The sequence below is a fragment of the Hemibagrus wyckioides genome, linkage group LG12 (assembly GCF_019097595.1).
Source record: "Hemibagrus wyckioides isolate EC202008001 linkage group LG12, SWU_Hwy_1.0, whole genome shotgun sequence".
Classification (NCBI taxonomy): domain Eukaryota; kingdom Metazoa; phylum Chordata; class Actinopteri; order Siluriformes; family Bagridae; genus Hemibagrus; species Hemibagrus wyckioides.
The window spans coordinates 16168550-16184589 of NC_080721.1; positions in this window are offsets into that span (position 1 = coordinate 16168550).

Sequence of the window (16040 nt, forward strand, 5' to 3'; positions counted from 1 at the left end):
CAAGGTTTTCATTTAAATAGGAAGATAAGAAGATAAACTCCAGACTGCAGTCAGGTGGAAGGATCTGCAGCTCTCTCTGGAGTTTGGGATCTTCACCCACAGTGTGGGAGGTCACTGTGTTAAATGTAGAAACGATCAGAGAGTTCAGGAAAAACACTTAGTAATATAATAATACATCATAATAATAATAATAATAATAAGAAGAAGAAGAAGAAGAAGAAGAAGGAAAGAAAGAAAGAGAAAGAAAGAAAGACTTAACGTAAATAAACTGCCCAACACTTAAGGTCTTAGTCTACAGCTTCAGTTTGATAAGAGCTTTATCCTGGTCAGAGTGATGGATCTGGAGTCTGAGGAACTCTGGGGTTTGGACTCCAGCAGATAAACTGTGTATGATTGCAGATGTTCTACTGATGTCTTGAGGTCACGTGTGTTCCATGCAGTCGTACTGTAGCTCAGTGCAGAAATCTCGGAGACGCGGGACTTCTGTCAGGTGACATGGAATTGTACACGGCCACATCATACAACATTCAGAAAGCGGTGAAGGAGGCGAAGCAGTGCTATGGGAGGAAACTAGAGTCACAGCTCCAACAAAGTGACTCTAGGAGTCTGTGGCAGGGAATGAGGACAATAACGGACTATAAAGCACCAACATCCGGTATGATGGATACGGACGGGTCTGGAAGTAAAATACTGACAAAAGTATTTGAAGCAAAAAAAGGTGCTGAATATCAGAAACTGAAAAAAATCCATCATATTAACAGTGCTTGTATTTTAAGGTTCTGCAATTTAACATGGCTGCATAATTAAGCTGTGAGGTTTTCAAGTGGAGACACAAAATTTCATTGTTTAAAATTTCAGGTGAATTACTGACAGGGCATTTCAGTGTGTATTATTTCACTTCCATAAATTCAGTGGTTCAAATTCACCCAGACATTTAATGTTGCACACGCAGGTATCGCAGGAAGAGCAATCAAACATCGATGCATAATCGATACCTGCTGTTTGTCCGCTTCAAGTGAGTTTGATTGGATTCTAGTAACAGGTAGACCGAGGCTATCACATCACACATCATTATTTTACGTTTGTGAGATTGTGTGAGGATCTTGCATCCTGTGTACTAAATAAGTAGTGTATCTATTGTGTTATTAATGTTCCCATCCTTTTGGAGTACAGAAGGTTATTCTGCTATAATCCAGTGTTGGAGGAATAGAAATGATCTACTTTAGGTATTTGTGCTGCACAGAAAATTAGCATCAGGAATGTAAATATTTTAATTTGTTCATTAACTAAGGGTGGGTGTTTACGCCTGAAAGACAATTATTAAAGTAATGATCAACGTTTCCATATAATTATATATTAATGTAGCTGCTGTCTATCTGCACCTGATATTACACAATAGTGCTGTAACACACACAGTTCAATTCAATTCCATTTAATTTTATTTTGTGTAGCGCTTTTAATAATGAACATTGTCTCAAAGCAGCTTTACAGAACATTAGAAACATAAGAAACACAGTGCAAAAAGTCCTAGATGTTAGACAAAATCATCCCTAGTGAGCAAGCCTGTGGTGACTGTGGCAAGGAAAAACTCCCTTAGATGGTATGAGGAAGAAACCTTGAGAGGAACCAGACTCGGGAGGGAACATTTGGGTAAAACCAGAGAGTGTGATTATAAATGATTATAAACACTGAGAGTGTGATATGAACAATGTAATTTCTGCAGTTATGTCCAGTGTACAGTGTGGTGTAGAATGTTAGTGTGTGTATTAATTAGGAGGTTGTTGTCGTCCTCGAAGTCCACATAGGGTCAGCAGCGTTGCTTTGATATTCCCAAATCCTCACGAAGCAGAACCCAGCTGAAGCTGGTCCAGGAATCTGGATGCCTCAGGATCCTCACAGGGTTGGCCTCTGTCTACTGGAGCTGGAACAATCTCCAGATGCCTTGGGATGGGTAGAAGAAGGGAAACAATGGAACAGAATTAGCGTAGCTGCTGTTCATAATATTAGCAGCACTAGATGATAATGTGTATTTAATCAGATTTACTGGAGCACAAGGTTATGGGAAGTGTTAGATGTATCCCAGGTTAAGGACATGTGCCTTTAATCTATGTTTAAACTGGGAGACTGTGTCTGAGCACAAAACACTGTCAGGAAGACTATTTCATGGCATGAAGGTGTCCTGAAAGTGTTAATGATGATGATGATGATGAAGGGCTTGTGTCTGAACACTGAACATATAGAAATATATATAGTTATAGCATGTGCAGGATTTCAACTAGAAAAGAAAATGAAGACAGGAATGTAATAAAGGCTGGATATCAGAATGGAAAGCTGTCAGTAAAGAGAGTGAGGAAAGTCCATCAGAAAAACAGAAGCTAATCTGAAATGTGATAAATGAGGAGAGTCATGAGGAGACACATGAAGAGGGACATGAGGAGGGTCATGAGGAGACACATGAAGAGGGACATGAGGAGACACATGAAGAGGGACATGAGGAGGGTCATGAGGAGACACATGAAGAGGGACATGAGGAGGGTCATGAAGAAGGACATGAGGAGACACATGAAGAGGGACATGAGGAGGGTCATGAAGAAGGACATGAGGAGGGTCATGAGGAGACACATGAAGAGGGACATGAGGAGGGTCATGAAGAGGGACATGAGGAGGGTCATGAGGAGACACATGAAGAGGGACATGAGGAGACACATGAAGAAGGACATGAGGAGGGTCATGAGGAGACACATGAAGAGGGTCATGAGGAGACACATGAAGCGGGATATGAGGAGACACATGAGGAGGGTCATGAGGAGACACATGAAGAGAGACATGAGGAGGGTCATGAGGAGACACATGAAGAAGGACATGAGGAGGGTCATGAGGAGACACATGAAGAGGGTCATGAAGAGGGATATGAGGAGACACATGAGGAGGGTCATGAGGAGACACATGAAGAGGGACATGAGGAGGGTCATGAGGAGACACATGAAGAGGGACATGAGGAGACACATGAGGAGGGTCATGAGGAGACACATGAAGAGGGATATGAGGAGACACATGAGGAGGGTCATGAGGAGACACATGAAGAAGGACATGAGGAGGGTCATGAGGAGACACATGAAGAGGGATATGAGGAGACACATGAGGAGGGTCATGAGGAGACACATGAAGAGGGACATGAGGAGGGTCATGAGGAGACACATGAAGAGGGACATGAGGAGGGTCATGAGGAGACACATGAGGAGGGTCATGAGGAGACATGAAGAGGGACATGAGGAGACACATGAGGAGGGTCATGAGGAGACACATGAAGAAGGACATGAGGAGGGTCATGAGGAGACACATGAAGAGGGACATGAGGAGGGTCATGAGGAGACACATGAAGAAGTACATGAGGAGGGTCATGAGGAGACACATGAAGAGGGACATGAGGAGACACATGAAGAGGGACATGAGGAGACACATGAGGAGGGTCATGAGGAGAGACATGAGGAGGGTCATGAGGAGACACATGAAGAGGGACATGAGGAGGGTCATGAGGAGACACATGAAGAGGGACATGAGGAGGGTCATGAGGAGACACATGAGGAGGGACAGGATGAGAGACATGAGGAGGGACAGGATGAGAGACATGAGGAGAGACATGAGGAGGGACAGGATGAGAGACATGAGGAAGGACAGGATGAGAGACATGAAGAGGGACAGGATGAGAGACATGAGGAGGGTCATGAGGAGAGACATGATGAGAGACATGAGGAGGGTCATGAGGAGAGACATGAGAAGGGACATGAGGAGGGACATGAGGAGAGACATGAGGAGGGTCATGAGAAGGGACATGAGGAGGGTCATGAGGAGAGACATGAGGAGGGACATGTGGAGGGTCATGAGGAGGGACAGGATGAGAGACATGAGGAGGGTCATGAGGAGAGACATGAGGAGGGACATGAGGAGAGACATGAGGAGGGACATGAGGAGGGTCATGAGAAGGGACATGAGGAGGGACATGAGGAGAGACATGAGGAGGGTCATGAGAAGGGACATGAGGAGGGTCATGAGGAGAGACATGAGGAGGGACATGTGGAGGGTCATGAGGAGGGACAGGATGAGAGACATGAGGAGGGACAGGATGAGAGACATGAGGAGGGTCATGAGGAGAGACATGATGAGAGACATGAGGAGGGACATGAGGAGGGTCATGAGAAGGGACATGAGGAGGGTCATGAAGAGAGACTTGAGGAGGGACATGTGGAGGGTCATGAGGAGGGACAGGATGAGAGACATGAGGAGGGACAGGATGAGAGACATGAGGAGGGTCATGAGGAGGGACAGGATGAGAGACATGAGGAGGGACAGGATGAGAGACATGAGGAGGGTCATGAGGAGAGACATGAGGAGAGACATGAGGAGGGACAGGATGAGAGACATGAGGAAGGACAGGATGAGAGACATGAAGAGGGACAGGATGAGAGACATGAGGAGGGTCATGAGGAGAGACATGAGGAGAGACATGAGGAGGGTCATGAGGAGAGACATGAGGAGGGACAGGATGAGAGACATGAAGAGGGACAGGATGAGAGACATGAGGAGGGTCATGAGGAGAGACATGAGGAGGGACATGAGGAGAGACATGAGGAGGGTCATGAGGAGAGACAGGATGAGAGACATGAAGAGGGACAGGATGAGAGACATGAGGAGGGTCATGAGGAGAGACAGGATGAGAGACATGAAGAGGGACAGGATGAGAGACATGAGGAGGGTCATGAGGAGAGAAATGAGGAGGGTCATGAGAAGGGACATGAGGAGGGTCATGAGGAGAGACATGAGGAGGGACAGGATGAGAGACATGAGGAGGGACAGGATGAGAGACATGAGGAGGGTCATGAGGAGGGACAGGATGAGGGACATGAGGAGAGACATGAGGAGGGACAGGATGAGGGACATGAGGAGGGTCATGAGGAGAGACATAAGGAGGGACATGAGGAGAGACATGAGGAGGGTCATGAGGAGAGACATGAGGAGGGACATGAGGAGAGACATGAGGAGAGACATGAGGAGGGACATGAGGAGAGACATGAGGAGAGACAGGATGAGAGACATAAGGAGGGACATGAGGAGGGTCATGAGGAGAGACATGAGGAGGGACAGGATGAGAGACATGAGGAGGGACAGGATGAGGGACATAAGGAGGGACATGAGGAGAGACAGGATGAGGGACATGAGGAGAGACAGGATGAGGGACATGAGGAGGGACATGCGGAGGATCATGAGGAGAGACATGAGAAGGGACATGGTGAAGTTTCTCTATGAGTCTATCCTGCTTTAAAGCTGCTTTCAGACAGTGTTCACGTTAAAACCCTATGGAAACATTGAATTGAATTAAATGTAACATTTAATTCAATTCGTCTTTTTATCTGTGAGCTGAGTGAAAAAGACAGGATGCTTTCCCCAAATATGTCATGATTAAAACATGAACACATCACACTCTCATCTTTTCATTTAAAAAGAAGAGGATTAATGACATGATAACAGGATTAATAACAGGATTAATAACATGATTGACTCCATCTGCTTCAACCGCTTTCATTTTTCTAGGAAATGACACGTGGCAGGAAGAGGAAGAGGAAGTACTAGACTAGAGAATGTAAGGTATTTTATATGGGTGTAGAGTAAGACTTGAAATGGTAGCAACATTTTAAAGACAACGAGTCTTTAAGAAAAAAACATTTTCCTCCACTCTATCTGACCAGGTCACACACAGCAGTCTAAAGTCTGTGTATTATGAGTTAAACAATATAAAATGCATATCAAATAAACTATGATATGTATGAGCATGAAAAGTAATAGTGGACAAAAAACAGTTTTTGAGATATTCACATTTGAATCAAAATAGCCATTGGATCCTCTGTAATAGTACCACATGGAGATTTAGTTTTTTACTACTGTTCATCATGTAAAGCCTTAAACTATCGCAAGACATTCTCAAATAATATACACAAGCTAAAGTCACAGTTAAAATATGAAATCTAAACAAATGATATGCTATGGTCTTGAACCCACAACTCTGCATTCTAGAAGCCATAGGTTTAACTCATTGACCCAACACTACAGTCTGGACACTCTGCCAACGAAAGGACTTTTAATGCCTACATTGTGTATCACTATCCTTCAAGAAAGAACCTGTTAGCAGTGGAACTCCCTACCAATAAAGCAGAATCTCGTAAAAACTACAGCTGCTATGAAGTATCTGTCATCATGTGTAGAGGAAGTTTAAGGTAGTTTATGTGGCTGTAGAGGAACAATTCAAGCTGGAGGAACAGTTTAAAGATGATGAGTCCGTAAAAAAAAAACATCTTCCCTCACCAGGGTTGCCAGATTGGACTGAAGAGTTCCAGCCCAATTACAGCTTAAACCCCACCCATTTAAAAAAAATACCAAGTCAAAGTGTATACTGTGATAACAATACAGTAACAACCAGAAAACCCAAAACTAATGGGTTAGTGCAAAGGGTACAATTCACACACACACACACACACACACACTATGTTAGCTACCTGTATACGTTTTATTTAATTATCAAACTTCAGAATAAGAATCCTCACAGAACTGATGAGAACGTCTCCTGAAATATTATAGAACAGCTCGCTCTCCCATTCTTTACTGTAGGACTTTCTATATTTACCCCATTTTGGCATGATGATGATGATGATGATGATGATGATGATAAAAACACTAATCAGGATTGAGTCTGATTGGACAGGACTCTCCTCAACCTTAATAGTTAAACTCAGGGTTCGGCAACCCGCGTCTCCAGAGCCGCATGCGGCTCTTCAGCCTCCTTGTTGTGGCTCCCTTTGGCCTTGACAAAAGAAAAAAAAGAATAACGGTTATTTATTAATTTAATTTTTATTTATATATTATTTTTGTAAATTTTTTGCACAGTTATCTTGAAGTTAGAGATAATACTTTAAGATCGAATTTTAAAAAAGTTTTTAATAATTTGTCAATTAAAATATGCATCACATCCACGTCTATAGCCCTCGCCTTTACCTGCAGGCGGCTTCTTGAGTGTGCGACCCCTGCAGTAAGCCAACCATGAGTACATCCCAAAAAAAGAAAAATCTCAGAGGAAAATAGAGAGTTTAATTCTGCATGGACAGATTCCTTTGCCTTCACTGCCAACAATCACATAAATTGTGATTATTTACACCGTGCAATTATGGAAATGCAAGCTGCATTTGGAGAAAGATTCAGCGAGTTCAGAAAGGAAAAAAACACTCTGTCCTTCCTTGTCATACCGCTGGACATCGACCCATCCCTGCTGAACATATCCGCATTCACAGGGATAAGTCAGCCCAATCTTGAAACTGAACTGGCTGACATAGCGGATAAATAGTTATGGGTGTCCAAGTTCAAAAGCCTGACAACAGATCTTGAAGAAGTCGCCTGTCAGAAGGCCACTCTCGTTAAAAACAAACTTGTTTTTGAAACATGGAGTTCCATTCCCGACACGTATATGAACATGAAAAAGTATGCATTTGGAGTCCTGTCCATTTTTGGCTCAACCTACTTATGCGAGCAAGTTTTCTCGAGCATGAACTTCATAAAGTCGAAATATCTCTCCCGCCTCACAAATGAGAGCCTACAGTCTACTTTCTACCTACTGTGCGAAGATCACAGTCACATCTTACAGCCCCGACTTAGGGAAGATCAGCATCGAGCTTCAGAAACAGAAGTCATATTAAACAGGTGAGAACACTAGCATTTACAGTTTTTCTCAGTTGCTTTGGAGCATTTCTCCAATCATCCTTAATATTTGCAGACCAGTAAGTGCATTCTCAAAACAATTTGTACAAACAGCACAACACATTGGACTTCTTGCAAAAGCATGTACTTTACTCAAAATCCTGAGGTATTCTCTCAAAAGTAAGTTTTTGTGTCAATGAAAATGTCATCACCATCAGAATGACCAGTCCCTTTGTCATTGTTTATATACGGTATGGTCAAAATGTTTATCATGTTGTCAGAATTTACACATTACTGTATGTGGGATATTGAGTGTAAGAGACCGAACAGATTTCACACTTTTATTGTACTTTATTAGTGGACTGAAAAAAAAAAGAATTACAATATAACATCATATAATCTTTTCTTGTGATAGAAAAGAAAAGGACACAAAAGCACAATGGGGAAAATATAAAATTAAATGGAATGGGGAATAGGGTGGGAGGAATTGATCAACATTCTGTTATGGGTCAAAAACCATTGCCTGATGATGTTTGAGTGATGAAAACTCACATTATCCCAAAGTATCACATATTTTGGCAAATCATCTTGAAATGGACCCCTCTCATCATCAGGGATGAGAGCCCTATAGAGGGTCTCTAGGAAGGTGAGGAGATGCTGTGTGTTCTATGGGCCTATAAGGGGAATATGAGTTAGCACACCTGCTCTGAAATAGCAGCACACATAGTGATATTTCCTCCCCGCTGGCCTGGCAAGTCAACAGTAGCTCTGTGGCCGATGACATTTCGACCACGTCTTCTGCTTCTGTTCAGACTGAAGTCTTCCTCATCCACGTGTGTGAAGGTGTAAGGTGGTTCACTTGACTCCAAATCCATTATACGCTACAACCCAGAAGATACCCAATTAGTTATGCATTTTCATTTCATTTCACAAGATACAGTTATATCAAATGTACACACATACTGCGTGTTATTTTCCTAAAGCTATAGCAAATGTAAATAGGTCACACATACTGTAATATATATGTCAATATAAGAAGTTTATGTAAATTAGTTACTGTATGCACATACAGTAGATGTTTTACCTGTACATACTGGTACCGTAGCTCCTTCACTCTGTCCAGAGTTCAGATATACTTCCACATGTTTGTGTGTTACAGAATGTATATACACTAACAGCACAGTCCACACTGCTGGATTACAGACCTGTTCTCTCCATGAAATGTTTGAATAATTGAAGAAACAGCTGATCTCCCAGTATTTGGCTGTACCCTCCGACCCACCTCAGCCATTGTGAGGCCATGATTGACAACATGGTCCACAATAGTGGCTCTAATGTCATCAGAAATGTGTCTATGTCTCTGGCCTCTTCTTCCTCTTCCTCTATTTTGCCTCCTTACCCTTCCAGCATGCATCCTTATTCTTATTCTTGGCTCTTGACCACGTTCATTTCCTGGTTGTTCATCCATTTTCAACAATTGTAAATCTGTGTTTTGCTCTTTATATAGGCATGCCAATTATAGGTTCACAAGATTCATATTTTGATAATATATTTTGATCAACATGAACATAAACAAGTGATAATAGGAAACAGCAGACAATTGTACACAATCAATTATATGAATGTACAAAAGCATTTGCAATTTGATCAAAGCAGTGAGAAATGTTCATATGATGTGCACAAGTGACTAAATGATGTGGTGGTTGAACAGGTAGTTTTGAGAATTTCATTTCTGATCTGAGAAATGCTCCAAAGCAACTGAGAAAAATTGTAATAGGCCATTATTTTTCAGAAAAAAACATTTATTTCAGACCCGGAGCTGATGTAGTTTTTTATTGTATGTTCAGGTGCTTCGGTTGATTGCTGGCCGAGAAAGAAACCCGAAGAGGATGAGAGCACACTGAAATGGACTTGTCAAAAAACATTCCTAATTTTATGTTTACTTTTTTAAAACTGCTAAGCTGCAACTATATGTTTTTTCATATTAAAGTGGACTACGTTTTATTTTAATTTTACACAAATACAGGAAGGACTCAAAAAGGCCTGCATAGTTCAGTGTTTAATTTATTTCAAAGTAGGCCTACACACGCACACTGCACTTCTGTTTGTTGTATTCTGTTGTTGTAAGGGGTAAAATTAAAAAAAGATTAAAACTTTTAAAAGTTTATAAGTTGTGTTATGTTCTGTGGCTCCAGACTACTTTTCTTTAGTGGAAGAGGGGGCAAAATGGCTGCCGACCCCCTGGTTAAACTGAACCATATAATTAAATCCTCAACATTACATATTATAATTTATTGTGAAGTTCGTTTGAATGGAAAATTTATTAAAATATCATGTTTATAGTCAAAAATAAAAACCTGCATACAGCATCAAAAACCAGCCCGAATTTGATCAACTCTCCCAATGCATTTTTCCCGGTTAGACGTGACTAAAAGGAGCCCAATCTGGCAACCCTGTCCCTCACTCTAGCTGACATCACACACACAGTAGAAGTCTGAAGTCAGGGAAAAATGCATTTAAAAATTAATATAAAATAAACTACAATGCTTATCAGCATTAAAAGTAATACCACACTTCGGCACAGCAAGAGCAACATTTTAGCGTTGGAACCATGTTTCTAGCTATTACTGTTTAGGACTAGTAGCATGTGGAGGAACCAGAATAATAATAATAAAGAGTGATGCAATCACACTAATAACTGGAATTTTAAAGTTTGTCGATAGATAGATAGAGAGATAGATAGATAGATAGATAGATAGATAGATAGATAGATAGATAGATAGATAGATAGATAGATATACATGTAGATAGATTGATTGATAGATGTGAGTGGACAGATAGGGTGCCAATATTTTTCAATATTTTCAAGCCAACATAATAATAATAATAAGAAGAAGAAGAAGAAGAAGAAGGAAGGAAAGAAAGACTTAACGTAAAAAAAAATGCCCAACACTTAAGGTCTTAGTCTACAGCTTCAGTTTGATAAGAGCTTTATCCTGGTCAGAGTGATGGATCTGGAGTCTGAGGAACTCTGGGGTTTGGACTCCAGCAGATAAACTGTGTATGATTGCAGAAGATGTTCTACTGATGTCTTGAGGTCACGTGTGTTCCATGCAGTCGTACTGTAGCTCAGTGCAGAAATCTCGGAGACGTCTACAAAGAGTTGGAGCGGCAGCAGCAGACCAAAATCTTCAGCTTCAGTGGAACACAAGAGAGGAACTTTACATTTCATGTCATCAGCATAAATTTACCCAGAGCTGACATCAGTAAAATCCACAACCCGAGCCGTATGACACATCTCAAAGTCAAAGTCAAAGAAGCTTTATTGTCACTTCAACCATATATATCAGATGCAGTACACAGTGACGTGAAACAACGTTCCTCCTGGACCAGAGGTGCTACACAGAACACAGACAAAGTACAGAGACGCAGACAAACATAGAGATATAACATAGAGATAAAAAAATTAAACTATAATTTAAAAATTAAAATTAAACTAAAAAAATTAAACTATACTTAAGGTGCAGACTTTAAGACCTAGACATACAACAGAAGTGTAGGAAGACAAGACAAGACAAGACAAGACAAGACAGTGCAGACAAACAACATATAGGCCGACTTTGTGCAATGAACAAGACAATGTGCAAAGAACAGTGTATACAGTGAGTGTAGATATTAAAGTGACATGTAAACAGGATTAATATAAATATATATAAATGTAAAGTGGCATGTGTGTGCAAACAGGACAATTTAGTGTGTGTGTGTGTGTGTGTGTGTGTGTGTCCATGTCCAGCACAGTTCAGTTCTCTTCTGAGAACAGATCTTGGTTGTACGTGTGTGTGTGTGTGTGTGTGTGTGTGTGTGTGTCCAGTTCAGCTCAGTTCTCTGTTGAGATACCTGATTGCCTGAGGGAAGAAACTGTTCAACAGTCTGGTTGTATGGGTCCTAAACATCTAAACAATAATTACAGTAATAATTTCACCAAAATGACCTGCTGGCTTATTGAAGCAGATAGAGTGCAGTACACACAGCAGCACTTCAATATTCCCCCAGTGCCAGTATTTAACAGAAGCCCCATACACAGCAGCGTACCTGCAGCTTATTCCACACAGCTGAGGGTCACAGGCCTGGCTCAGGGGCAGCAGACTGGCAGTGCTGGGATTTAAACATATGACCTTCTGAGCCATGGTCTAACATCCTAAACACAGAGCTACCACTCTCCATTCTGAAACACTCACCTCAAAGACAAGGACATACCCTTCTTACACAATACTATCATATCCTCCATATCTGAGTAATAACATTAAAGATGTGTTGACTGGAACGGTAACTTTGTTAGTTTCAGAATGATTCACCTAGTTAAAGTGTTCAGGGGAATATACATATTTCTTTTAAACAGAGTTCTTATTGAACAGAACATGGTGTTGGTGCTGCTGTTTCTAGAACTGATAACACAAACACCCCCCCCCAATAAAAAGATTATAGTAAATTTAATATTTGTTCAATTATTTAAATGATGAAAAATCAATCAGGGTTAAAAGCTATCCTGTTACACAGCCTCCAAAACCAGAAACCTACCTGTCACATAAAGCTACAGGAGAAAAGGAGAGCAGGTGAAGGAGCCAAACATGGCATGAAGGTGTCCTGAAAGGGTTAATGATGATGATGATGATGATGATGATGATGATGATGATGATGATGATGATGAAGGGCTTGTGTCTGAACACTGAACATATAGAAAATATACAGTTAGTGTGTGTGCAGGATTTCAACTAGAATAGAACATGAACTTCTTTTAGTCCATATGAAAGACAGAGTAACGAGGCAAGTAGAACCCGTACCCCAGAGGGAGCCCTCACCTGAGTATTAACATCTTGGACTTATTCCCGGTTTTTAGCCTATTTTAACAGCAGGCTTTCCTTTGTTCTTTGCAAAGTGTCGTTTCTCATTGAGTCCATGCTAAGCCTTGATTTTTTATGTCTGAATTGCTGCTGTGTATGATCTCTGCCTGTTATAGTTCGACTACGAGTTTCAGTTTTCGGTTTTGGTTTTCTTTTTTACTAGTGCATTTGTTTTCACGCTTTTATTGTTTACGATTATTGCCTGCCATTTCTGTTAATAAAGATCTGCATCATGGATTCTGCTGCATCCACCTCAAGTGATATGTCACAGAAAGAGTATTTTTCTTTATTTATGGTTCTTCAGAGGTGGAATCTCCACACCGTTCCAACACTCAGTGTGTTTCTGACTGAGTTAGTGGCCATTATTCATACTGAGAAGTTATGATTTATTGACCACAATAAGCTAGATATATACTGGAAAATATGGAAGCCTGTAATAGACCACTTAGGAATGTGAAAACTTTACTTATTTATGCTGGATTTTATACTGCATTATACCTCTGTAACTCTTAAATTTATTGATCTAAATTTTATCTTGTTATTGTACAGTAATCGTCCTCTATATCACGGTTCATATATTGGTTCATATATCACAGATTTTTATTTGGAACATAACTCAGTTTGGTGTTGTTCTGTTCTGTGAAACATACCTACATACAGTACTCACTATAAATGTGATTTTTCTACCAATTTACCTAAAATTCATCTTGTTATATGCTTGCAAATGTTTTCTGTGTGTGTTTAAAGAGTGTGGGAGTTTCTTATATGGCTTAAACAATATAAAAAGCATTTGGGGGTGGAGTCCGTGTATCATTTCGTTTATCTCATGTGGGTTTGGAACAATTCTGTCCCCGTGATAAATGGGGGATTACTGTACTAATTTCTTTTCTCTCTATGACTGTGATCTGTTCGAATTTTTTTTATGTTGTGCATCAGAGAGATTTAACGAGTCCTCTGTTCTGGAAAATAAATGTCATATTAAAACCCCCAAAAAAGAAGAAATCTACACTCAAAACTTTCACCCCCCACAGGAAAACAGTGACATCATTCAAGAAGCTAGATCGGTAGAATCACACACACACACACACACTTCTCCTACAGTCATAGAAAGGTGAGTGTTTATGTTTCTTAGCTTGTGTTATTGTTTATCAGGTGTGTTTTGTGTAGCTCCTCTTTATCTGAACAGATTTTATTAGTAAGATAATTCAGGTGTTTGATCTTCATCAGCTCTTCTGCAGCAGGAAATGAGATAAGAACAGAACACACGAATGAAGTGAAACAATAAAGGAGGAAATGCAGTATTATTTACAACAACAGCTTTAATTTCTCTAGAAAATGTTTTTGTGATTATTCTGCTGGTTTTTTAGCTCATGGCAGGTTTCAGCTCTCACTCTGGGTCTGTAGTATTGATCAGGTTTCCTTCACCTGCCTTTTACTCAATCCAAATAAGAGCAGAGACCCGGGGAAATTCACTTCAGACACTAAAACAGAGGGGTTTAATTGTAGATTAAAGTGAAGTATTTCATATTTGGTGTAAACCTGAAGAACCTTTACATTGTTGGAAAGCTGATATTAAAAGTTGCTGGGTTTTATTTCTACACACTGTAGCTGTTATGAACTGGGGTATTTTCTGGATTTCAGCTGGGTGATAGTCGAGTGTTCAGCTTACACTTCAGAACACTGGTACTGAGCTGATAGACGTGAGGTCTGAGCTGCTTGGTTCAGTCAGTGTCACAGCACTGTTACTGTGGGTGTGGGACCATAAAACTGTGACTAAGTTAAAGACACACGTCACCTGAGAGTTCAGTGAGAGCAAAGTGTGTGGGTTTAGTTTTCAGTTGAAAACCAGTAGTCTGAGTAATAACATCCAAAAGTTAAAGGTGTGTTTGACTCAAACAGTAATTTTGTTCTTAGGTTCAGAATGATTCACCTTTTGGTCTGTTTCAGGGGAAGCATTCAGGGGAATTTACATACTTGTTTTTAACACAGGATTTTATTGAACAGAACAATAAAATGGTGTTGGTGCTGCTGTTTCTACAACTGATAATCTCCTGCAATCTTCACACAAACAACCCCAAAAAAGATTATACTAAATTTAATATTTAATGTTCACTTATTTAAATTATGAAAAAACAAACAGTGTTAAAAGCTATCCTGTTACACAGCCTCCAAAATGAAAAATAGGCGAAGAAGCCTAAGATTTTCAATTCAATTAAGTTTTATTTGTATAGCACTTTTAATAATGAACATTGTCTCAAAGCAGCTTTACAGAACATAGGAAACAAAAAAAACAGTGTAAACAGTCCTAGATGTTAGACAAAATCATCCCTAGTGAGCAAGCCTGTGGTGACTGTGGCAAGGAAAAACTCCCTTAGATGGTATGAGGAAGAAACCTTGAGAGGAACCAGACTCAAAAGGGAACCCATCCTCATTTGGGTAAAACCAGAGAGTGTTGTGTGTATGTTAGTTGTAGTAGAATGTTAGTGTGTGTATTAATTAGGAGGTTGTTGTCATCCTCGAAGTCCACATAGGGTCAGCAGCGTTGCTTTGATATTCCCAAATCCTCACGAAGCAGAACCCAGCTGAAGCTGGTCATCTCTGGATATCTCAGGATCCTCGCAGGGTTGGCCTCTGTCTACTGGAGCTGGAACAATCTCCAGATGCCTCGGGATAGGTAGAAAAAAAGAACAGGCAGAAAGGAATTAGCGTAGCTGCTGTTCATGATTTTAGAGGCACTAGATGATAATGTGCATTTAATCAGATGAACTGAAATACAAGGTTACGGGATGAATTATGTGTATCTCTGACTAAAGAGATAAGCCTCAATCTACTTTTAAATTAGGAGACTGTGTCTGAGCCCCGAACACTGTCAGGAAGACTGTTTCATGGCATAAAGGTGTCCTGAAAGGGTTAATGATGATGATGATGATAATGATGATGAAGGGTTTGTGTCTGAACACTGACCATATAGAAAATATAGTTAGTTTGTGCAGGATTTCAACTAGAAAAGAAAATGAAGACAGGAAAGGTCATGAGGAGGGACATGAGGAGGGACATGAGGAGGGACATGAGGAGAGACATGAGGAGGGTCATGAGGAGAGACATGAGGAGGGTCATGAGGAGAGACATGAGGAGAGACATGAGGAGAGACATGAGGAGGGACATGAGGAGGGACATGAGGAGGGACAGGATGAGGGTCATGAGGAGGGTCATGAGGAGGGTTATGAGGAGGGACATGAGGAGGGTCATGAGGAGGGTCATGAGGAGGGTTATGAGGAGGGACATGAGGAGGGTCATGAGGAGGGACAGGATGAGGGTCATGAGGAGGGACAGGATGAGGGTCATGAGGAGGGTCATGAGGAGGGACATGAGGAGGGTCATGAGGAGGGTCATGAGGAG